Source organism: Thalia democratica, chromosome 4 (assembly GCF_965202585.1).
Source record: "Thalia democratica chromosome 4, ktThaDemo2.hap1.1, whole genome shotgun sequence".
In the NCBI taxonomy this organism is placed as follows: Eukaryota; Metazoa; Chordata; class Thaliacea; order Salpida; family Salpidae; genus Thalia; species Thalia democratica.
Genome location: NC_139168.1, coordinates 5,317,120 through 5,326,933, shown reverse-complemented (window position 1 = coordinate 5,326,933; position 9,814 = coordinate 5,317,120). Strand labels below are relative to the sequence as shown.

General features: G+C 26.4%; 1 long non-coding RNA gene across 1 annotated transcript; it reads right to left on the bottom strand.

The window, feature by feature from the left end:
* Nucleotides 1-7,560: 7,560 nt before the first annotated feature.
* LOC145833736 (uncharacterized) lies at nucleotides 7,561-8,335 on the bottom strand. The gene is made up of 2 exons (XR_014369761.1): nucleotides 8,202-8,335; nucleotides 7,561-7,668 (listed from the first exon to the last, which is right to left on the bottom strand). It is a non-coding gene; the product is annotated as an uncharacterized LOC145833736 (long non-coding RNA).
* Between the last annotated feature and the right edge of the window lie 1,479 nt (nucleotides 8,336-9,814).

Here is a 9,814-nt window from a genome sequence, read left to right as displayed (position 1 = left end):
AATAGAATTATAAGTTTTTATCAAGACTTTTGTTTTACTTTTTTATTAATTTATAAGTGATAACATTGTTGTGTTTATATTTTTATTCATAAATCTGAAGCCGTCTCTGTTATTGTCACTAGCTGTATACATTGACAAAGTTTAAACTTACCTAAGCAAAAACTAGCTTGATAAACAGTAAACTATTCTGAGTCACCATAAACTCAAGAGATGAGAAACCTGAGTTAACCTGAGTTTATTCATAAGTCCTTAGCAATTCTTGCTCTCTTCGGGTTCGATATACTGAAACCTAAGACTTTAATACAGTTGTGTTTTAAAACTAATAAATGCATAGTTTTTAATTTAGTCTTTATCTTAATTGTTTTAATCCCTATTGAACCAAAACTAATATTTGGATATGCTTAGAATGTAATTACCTATACTGAATTATATGTATGTGTTGATTTTCTGAGTTTTGATTTAAATGAGGTTCTTATTAAGTTTATAAACAGAGTGAAACATTATTTTATGAAGAAAAATTTAGTCAACAAACATATATGTAATGATAAAAAGCCGTTATTTTTAATAACTACATAAAAAACAAATTACTGTGAAATGTGAAAAATCATTTAAGCCTTAAAGTTAGGTCAGAACAAATTTTAGTTATCTATTAATCTAGACTGTTAAACAATTTTAATCAATCGGAAAATCTTTATAGCTCAGAAATAAAGTATGTAATAATGTACAAACCAAAATATTTGCTCACTAAAATTTCACCATTTATTGACATTATCAATGTAGCAAACCGCTGTATTTTGTATTCTAAATTGTATTAAACCTATATAAAGAATTAGAAAATATTTTATAAATGTTGTTTATAAGTATAGTTATAATTTTTTTGTAAAAATGTTGTTCTGTTGTTAGTATAGGTTTAATACAGTTTAGAATTAAATACAGCCGTTTGATTCATTGATAATGTCCATAAATGATGAAAGCTTAGTGGGTAAATATTTTAGTTAGTACTTAGTTAGACAGTTTATTTCTGAGCTATATAGCTTCTTTGTTAACTGTAAAACAGTGTACCAAAAACTCTAATATGTAATTTCATAGCTTTGACTGTTTACTTAAGATTGTAATCATCAATATAATCTTTTTATTCCTAAATAACAGGTAGTGTGTAATGTACAAGTAGAACTTGCCGCAAGACTTAATCGAACCAACCTAGCTTAAATTCAAGCGAAAAACTACCATTAAAGCAAGGATTTTCTTTAATCTTTTAAAATAGACTCAGTTTCTCATCAAAAAGGTCTGACTGACCTATCTGAGTTATCCTGTGTTTGTTGCCGGGAAGGGGTTAAATTTTGAAGTACATGTGCATGTACAATTAGTACATAAACTATTTTTACTAAAAACAACAAAGGCAATCAGTTCAAATAAATTACACAGTGTTTAAAATTTTAAGTTAGTTTTTACTATATTTGTTAAATTGATCTAGCTTTCGTTGAATATACTAGTAATATTTGTGCTAGGTTTAGTTATGTTCACTGAATGCGCATCAAAGCTAATACATTTAGTTGTAAAATTTTATTTATGACTTCATTTGTTTTAAATCTCAAATATTGTCAGAGTTTATGATGTATACAAGATTTGGTTTATAAGATACCCCTTGTAAATGAAAAAAAAAAATTATTGGTAAAAGTTAATAGTTTTTCCAGTTTTTTTTTACAGATAAACTACAAGTTAGTTTTTTACAACAGATAGTTCTTAGATGATGATCTTTTTATACAATATTTTAAATAATTAAGCAACTCGCATAGCAATTTCTTTAAGTACTGTAGTATTAATGCACTTATGTGATTTGTGTTAAGAGTAGTACTTAAAGATAGTTTAAGCTAACAATGTAAGTTTTTGTTGCCTATATCTTGTCAAACAAAAAAGTATTATTACTTCAATCATATTAAAGAAAAATTCATTTGAAAGTCTTATTAAAATGAATATATCTTACATATAAGTTATCTAGAATACAAAAAGATTATTTAAGATTGTTCAAAACTGCCTTGTTAAAAAATACAAGTATCTTATCTTTAAAACCAATATAAACACAATACTTTTAAAGTTCATTTGTTTTGATCAAGTTTTGCTTCATATTATTGTTTGTATTGGTACTTACAGATTCGCCCAGAAACTGGACATACGGATAAATAGCGAAACCGGATATTTTAGAACTTAAATAATATATACAAATTAAATAAGGAAAAAAACTGAACTTAGTTTAGAGTAAAATTAAAATAGTTAAAAAACTTAAAATAACAATAAATATTTGTTCTGGACAAGACATTAAAAGGTATCCGTGGTGTGTGACTCGATAACCGAAAGGTTCTTCTTGCACCAAATCCTAGGACAAAATATTTTGTGCGTCTTTTTTTTCATTCAATAAACTATACATAATCAAGTTTAAAAAAAGCTAATAAAAAATGTAGTTAATTTTCTTTTACTTAAGTAGAAAACCGTTTTAATAAAAATCTTTAGATTTAAGAATTTCGTCTATTAAAAAAAAATAATATAAAATTTTAAATTTGTTTTAGAAATATTTATCTATCGTTTTAAAGTTAAGGAATTAAGTAATTTTGAAAGTTAAAATGATACTAAGAAGCTTCACTAAAAACATTTCATATAATTTCTTTTAAAAGTTGAAGTTTTAAAAGAGAAGTAGAGTAGGTGACAGAAAAGCATAAGAATCACTTTTTCACTAATATTATCTAGGCTTATTTAAACAACATTTCAGACTCTTTATATTTTTAAATTAAAATGTTCATTATTTCTTTGTTGAAAGCTTAACTATTTTAAATAAAGTTATATAAGATTTTTTTAGAGTACAATTTAAATCATTAAATTTATCCGGTGCAAAACTGACCCGTTTCGTTAAAAAGAATAAGAAATTGTTTTGAAGTATTATAAAAAACAATTTACAATTTAGTATATGTATTAGTTGTTTTATAATTGAAAAGTTTGAAACAAAAGGAATAAAAGCGTTTTAATTTAATAAATTACAAATAATGTTTTCAAACTGTTAAATATCGACTTTAGGTTCACAAGTTAAAATGAAAACACTGCAAGTACTTTTTATCAATAAGTAAAAATTAATAAAGTTTACATTTTCACTCATAAGCAGACTAACATAAACAATTAATTTCTGCTGATAACAAAGCTCAAAACTCGAACAGCTTTTGAAAGCCCATAAATAATAAATTCATTCTGACAGTATTCGTTTTTTTTTATTGGCATTTTTTTGCTTAATAGGTTCGAGAAATAACGTAACATGGCGTTAAGTGTTAAAAATCAAAACAATCAGAACTGTTTATAAAATCAAAACAACTCTTTTAGTGTTCATTGACTTTCTGCGCTTCGCTTCTCATAAAACATTGGTGGCCCTACGGAGCAAATTATCCAAAAGTGTGAAAACTCCGTAAAAGCTAGACAACCATACGGTTCTTTGAACTCTCGGAGTGGTCACGTTTGAGCTGCCGGCAAAGAAACTATAAACTATGTTTGCTCAACTATCGAGTTAATTATTACCAAAGTGAGTACTTTTGTAAAAAGCAAAGATCATATTAGAGCCTCTTGTGCGCAAAGCAGTACAAATAGATTTCAAGAAAAAAAAATTGTATGCTTACTAAACATATTTAGAGCTTAATTCTGGAGAAACAAGCGGCCATCTTTTAGTAGTGTTGAAAACTACGGATAGAAACCAAAGCAAAGTCGATTTTCTGTAAAAATTTGTTATGCGAGACAAAGCTGGTAAAGACAACCGAAAAATATTTAAGGTAGCTCATGATTTTTCGGTGGCCAAGTTGAAAATAAAACCCGGGTCAGTTTAACAGAAGCTGGCTCACGTTCTTCAGTTGGGATGAACTAGCATCAACACCAAGTGTTGGGAAAACTTGTACACTAGAGGCGCATGGGTTGAAATCATGTGGTCCTGCCAGCACGACGAGGAAGATTGTCTTATAATCAAGAAGAACAGCTACAAGGAGAAATCAAGATGAATTTATTTTAAATTATGTTACAGTCTAGACCAGGGTTTCCTTGGGGCCATGACAGATACTCAGGGGGCCAAGAGCAGCAAAGGGGTAAGAGCAAAGGGGGAAGAGGGGGGGTACTAGCCGTAAAGGAGCCATAGGGGGGCCATGAGGTCATACTTTGAAATTTACACTAGATATTCTTGAGTTGCAGATGAAGAGCAAAAAAAAAGGCTTTCGGTGTTTTGTATAGTAATAATCACCTTATTGAAGTAACTTTTTTAATTTCTTTAAAGGGGACCACTTGCAAAAAAGTTTGGGAAAACCTGGTCTAGACAAATGTGGTAATGGCAAGACCAACAGGGATAAACCCTTAGATAAAAAATGTTGAGGTAGACGGAGTTTGCTTAAGTAGTATTCTATAGTTGAGCAAGTAATTTTAAAATATATTGTTGTTTTTACAAGTTTTGTTTGTTTCTTTTAATCTCATGAAATAAATTACGCTTTTAATAACATGTTTAGTCTTATGTAATTTATATTTATTTTTATTTGCACGTTTTTTTAAGTTTAGATGATAGGTCAAAAACGTAAGACTGTTTAAATTTGTCTGACTTTACAGACTATAAGCCTTTAGCGTGTTGTAGTTGTAAGATGCTTATAACATAGCATCATCAAAGTGCACTTACTTCGATATTCCTAGATAATATAAAAAGTTAGGCTGAAAAGAGTCTAAGTAGCTATTCGAACAAAAATGTTTTAATGATGACGTTTTAAAAGCTTGTTTGCAAAACAAAATAAAACTTGAACTCAGCTTAAGTTTTTTTGTGGATATTAAATCTACTGAAAGCACATTTTTAAGCAAAAAAAGTTTCTAGTTTACAAATTTTTTGTTAAAGTTCTGTTTCAAGTTTTTTGACTGCAGAAAGTTTACCAATTAGTAAAAATTTTGTTGGAGAACAACATTAAAGCATAATAAAGTTGTGAAAACAAAAATTTTCAAAACTGTATTTTACAAAAATAAAATTATACAACGATCTGTGAATAAGTAGATTTAAACATTACACATAAACATGATCCTTAAAATAAACTAAAATTAAATTTTTTTGTAACTATTTTACTATAGCTTAAAATATGAAACTTAAAACTGTTTAAAGAAGTTTTGTTTTTAGTATAACTCGTTTCTACTTTCATTTTATATTTTTCTTTAAACGTAATGAAATTTCGTGAATTAGTTTTCAACTAAGTTTTCTGTTTATGTCACTTATTGAACACCGGAAGCTAAATAAATGCTTTGAGTTGTTTTTTTACATTTTTATTAATGAGACATTTATATCTGATATGATGTTTACTCTGAAACAAAATTTACGTATAACTCAAATATCCTTATTGTCTTTCATAACTAACTATAAAACGTTTTGAACAATTTCGAAAAATTACTTTTTGAATTTTCTTAATTTTTTGATTTTAACAAGAAATAACGTAACTTATCAGTACTGATGCTGGAAAAAAAGTTGCAACTTTTTCCCACTGTAAGAAGTAATGACATGATTTTACGGTTAACTTACTTAAAGGTTATTACTTAACTGTAAGAAAAAAATATAAAACACTACTAGAACTAAAAACTTAATAAAAAATTTAGAAAAAATAAGTATGGTAGACCACAGTAAAATAATAAAAATTCAAGTTGATATATATTATAAATAAAAGCTTCACAAAAATTTACTTTTAACACGTTGTTAGAAGTATAGTTTAACTTTAATAACTGTATGATTTAAAATAAAACTTCAAACTCTAGTTTTAAAATACCGCATAATTTTGTCTAATATAATTATACTAGTGTTTCATTGGATATTATTGTGCAAGTTTGTTGTCAGTTTTTTTTTCACAAACACAATCTTAAAGGCTATAAGCTTGTTACTAAAACTTAATTAAAATTAGTTTCAGATGTTTTTGGTAAACAACCAACACAACACCAAAATAAAACTTTTTGAAAAGTTTTAACGTTTTGTTCAGGCAAATAGTTGTCTATTTAATCCTATTGACTTCATGAAGTAAAACGCTATGACTAAACTATCGAAGATTTGATTATTTTATGTTTATATTATTCTTTAAATTTAAATTACAATGTTTTGTTAATTTTTTATTTTGATGTTTTTGTAAGTACGTCCCTTGAAATTGTATCTCCTTTGGATGTATTTACTTTTATTTGTCCATAATTTAAAGTCTTCCAAGAATTTTTGCCGACAACTATTGGTTAACTAAACGTTCAAATACGATGCTATAGAATTATAGATGCTTGAATACAATAAAGTTAATATGAGAGGTAATTTATTTATCTTTTGATATATAATACATAAAAAAACATTTTAATTTAAATTTAAAACTATTAAGGAAACACAAAACTTGCACAAAACAAATGTTTATATCTGAAAGTAAATTTACTAAAACACAGTTGTCATCCTACACCCAGTTAATAATATTTAATCAAGTTCTTAAGTATTAATAATTTAGTTTTAATACAAACATTGGTCCTTTGTTGTAGTTTTTATTAATGATAAAAAACTATAAAGTACGATTTAACTAATCAAGGTAGTATTTGCTGTAGCAGTTTAAAATACTTGGTGTTTTTATAGCAACTTATTTAATTTTTATAAGGTAATATTAGTAAAATAAATAGAGCTTTTTGTGTAAGCTTCGGCTAATTTTTTTTTTCAGTGCGGCAAACCTTTTTGTTCAATGAAAAGAGCATTTTCTATAGCAATTTTTAAAAATAGACTGAAAAAAATTACATTACTGACTGAAATTCCTACAGGTAGGTAAATATGTTTAAACTTCGTAAGTTTGATAATACCAGTAAAGCAGAATGCAAAATCTTATTAAGTTGTCCTTTCTTTTTTTATTTATTAGTAAAATTATTAAAATATAAACCAAAGTCCTTTAAATATGACTTTGTTAAAATTTTGCCTAATATTTTGAAGCTTATATGTGTTACGAAAATTTTGTACATCAGAGAATAAAAGCAAAGTACTAAACTGCTAATTAAATTTCTTTTAACTATAGTAAATCATATTCAACGATATGTAAGTCAATTACTTATTCAAACAACAATTTTTATAAACTTTATAAAGTTTTATAATTACGAAAGTTGTTCATTTAGCAAAAATTAATGAATTGTAAAATTATTATAAAATGGTTTCTTAAAACAATTTGATCGGCAATTTTTTGGAGTAAAATTTTCTTTTACAAAATGGGCTAATTTTGTAGTTACAAAGTTTTTTTATGGGGTTTTTCTTCTAAAATAACTAAAACTACGTCATAAGCATGTTTTTTCAGACAAAAAAACTTAGGTAACTACGTATATTGGGGGTTCACATAGGTTTGTGTAATTAACATAAACCTATGTAATAAAAACCACTTTGAAACAAAGTCAACGTTTTATTATAATTTTTATTGATATTTATTTTCACCACTGTTTAAGTTTGAAAAAATAGCATGCAAGTACAAATAAACTGAAATGATTAAATAATTGTTTTCATTAACTATATAAGAAAGGAATATATGTGTCAATTTGTATATAAAAGTTGTATAAAAACAAGAAAAAAGATTTTGCACTGGTTTGACTTCTTTATTGTTTGTCTTTTTTGCTGATCAATGATCCAATTTTATTCATCTGTTAATAAAAAAAATTTTACAGAAGTTTAAATTTTTCTTTTTAAAATAACTTCGTAACGAAAATATTTATTTTTAATACAGATGTTTATGACAGTTTGCGTTTAGTAAAGCGGCAATATAATTAAATATTTACTTAAAATGTACTTTGTTGAAAGTAATTTAACTATACTTTCGGATATGAGTACCGTAAATCATATGTGTTATTTGTTGATACTTATATCAATTATCGTGTCCCAATTCTTAGATAATTAACAAAAAAGTGTTTTGTTATTATTTAAGTGTGTCAAAAAAGCAATAAACACATTGTGTTATATATACTTTGAAAAGACAACTATGTTTAGTTATTACCAAAAAGAGCTTTTTTAAAACTTCACAAAAAGTTTATTCCGACCGGTTCAATGTCTTTACAACTTATTGATATGAAGCATAAGTAAAAAAATTAATTTTTTTAAGGAGTCAGCAAGAAGTTCTAAATTTACTTAGAAGCTCTTCCTCGTTTATAAATCAACTAAAAACTAAAAAAGTACAAACCAAAGTCTTTCTCTTCCTTTTTGGTGTTGAAACTGTTGGATCGCCGGAGCAGCGGTCGGAGATCAAACGTGCGGTGACTGGCTCTGGCATTATGACGTCAACACTATCGTCCGACTTCATTGTGACGTCATTGCTTTCACTCAACATCTGTTCACCTGATCCTCTGCTGGCCGTATTATTGAATTGAGCCTCTGTTAAAAAAAAATTATCATTGTGATTTTCTATTTTTAATACTAAAAACAGAAAATTTAGATGTATTTAAAAGCATTCAAGGTAAAGTGATTTTTTTTTTAACTTTGTTATTTCATGACTATTTTGCTGATGAATATTTTATATTATTACTCTAAGTCTGTTTAGAACAAACCTAATTTTTGTCTCTTTACTCTTTCAACTATTTTTCCAATGTTATCACGGACAATCTCCCCATTAACAAGACGAGATAGATGCGAGTTTCCGCCTTTTGTAAAAACATTAAATTACAAACGTGAAATTTATTTAGTTAAAAGGCTGAAAGTTTTTGTTTGTACGAGAATTAAAAATACAGTAATTGAAAATTAGAAAAAACAAATGTAAAAATTAAAACTGTACCAACCAATGTGGATCATTCTTGCAGGTTCGTGACCAGAGCTTTGATCTTTTACCAGGGGGTTCCTTCCTAGAGTTCCGTTCCACAACCTTTCTATAAACAAAATATTTTTTGTATGTTTTTTATAATTTTTTATAAATATTTTTAAATAAGTATATACATTGTATTATATAACTTACCCTTAATTTTATCGTAATTTCTACCGCTGCCCTGTGGATAGTGTGAGCTTCTTGCTAATTCTCCCTGCAGGGTTTTTAATTATAAAATAAGTTGTTTAAAAAACATAAAATGAAAAAATACTACTGCATACTTTGTTAAAACTGTATAAATAAATTACTTTTCTACCTTCTTAGTTTAAATTATACTTTTAGAAATATTTAGAATTTTTGCAAACATATTTTCTATAATGTTTAAATTATTAATCATATTAGCATTTATTATTATTGCTATGCTAACAAAGAAATTGAACAGTTGTTAAACAAGTATTCATTTTTAATGACTTTCAATTATTAATTTATATTAAAAACAAACATCTTCAAACTTGACCCCTCTCCACAATCTCTCGTTGCTTGTTGTTAATAATGATTTACTGAAAAAATGGTAAAAAGTTATAATTTTTAAACAATGTACCATAAATATTTTGCAATATTCAAAAAAATTAAAATAATTTAGTTTAAATTAAAATGTTTAATATAGTACAATAACAAAACTTTATTTCTTGTGAATGATATGTTGTATAAGGAACACATAACATTAACGATATAAGCAAAACAAGGTATTTAAAAAAAAATAAATTCATTTAACATCATAATAATAAATAAATAAAAGTTTTAAAAATAGTTGATAGAAATCAACTAGCTAAAAATAGGAATGTTTCAAAGCCTTATAAGTTTAATTTTCAGTTTTCTATAAATTGTAACAGTTTCTAAACTAACTAATAATAATTTGTATTTTGAATCTCTATTTCAGCGAGATAAAGCTTATTCTTCAGAGAAAGTATTTCGTTGCCCTTATTCTCCAGCTGAAT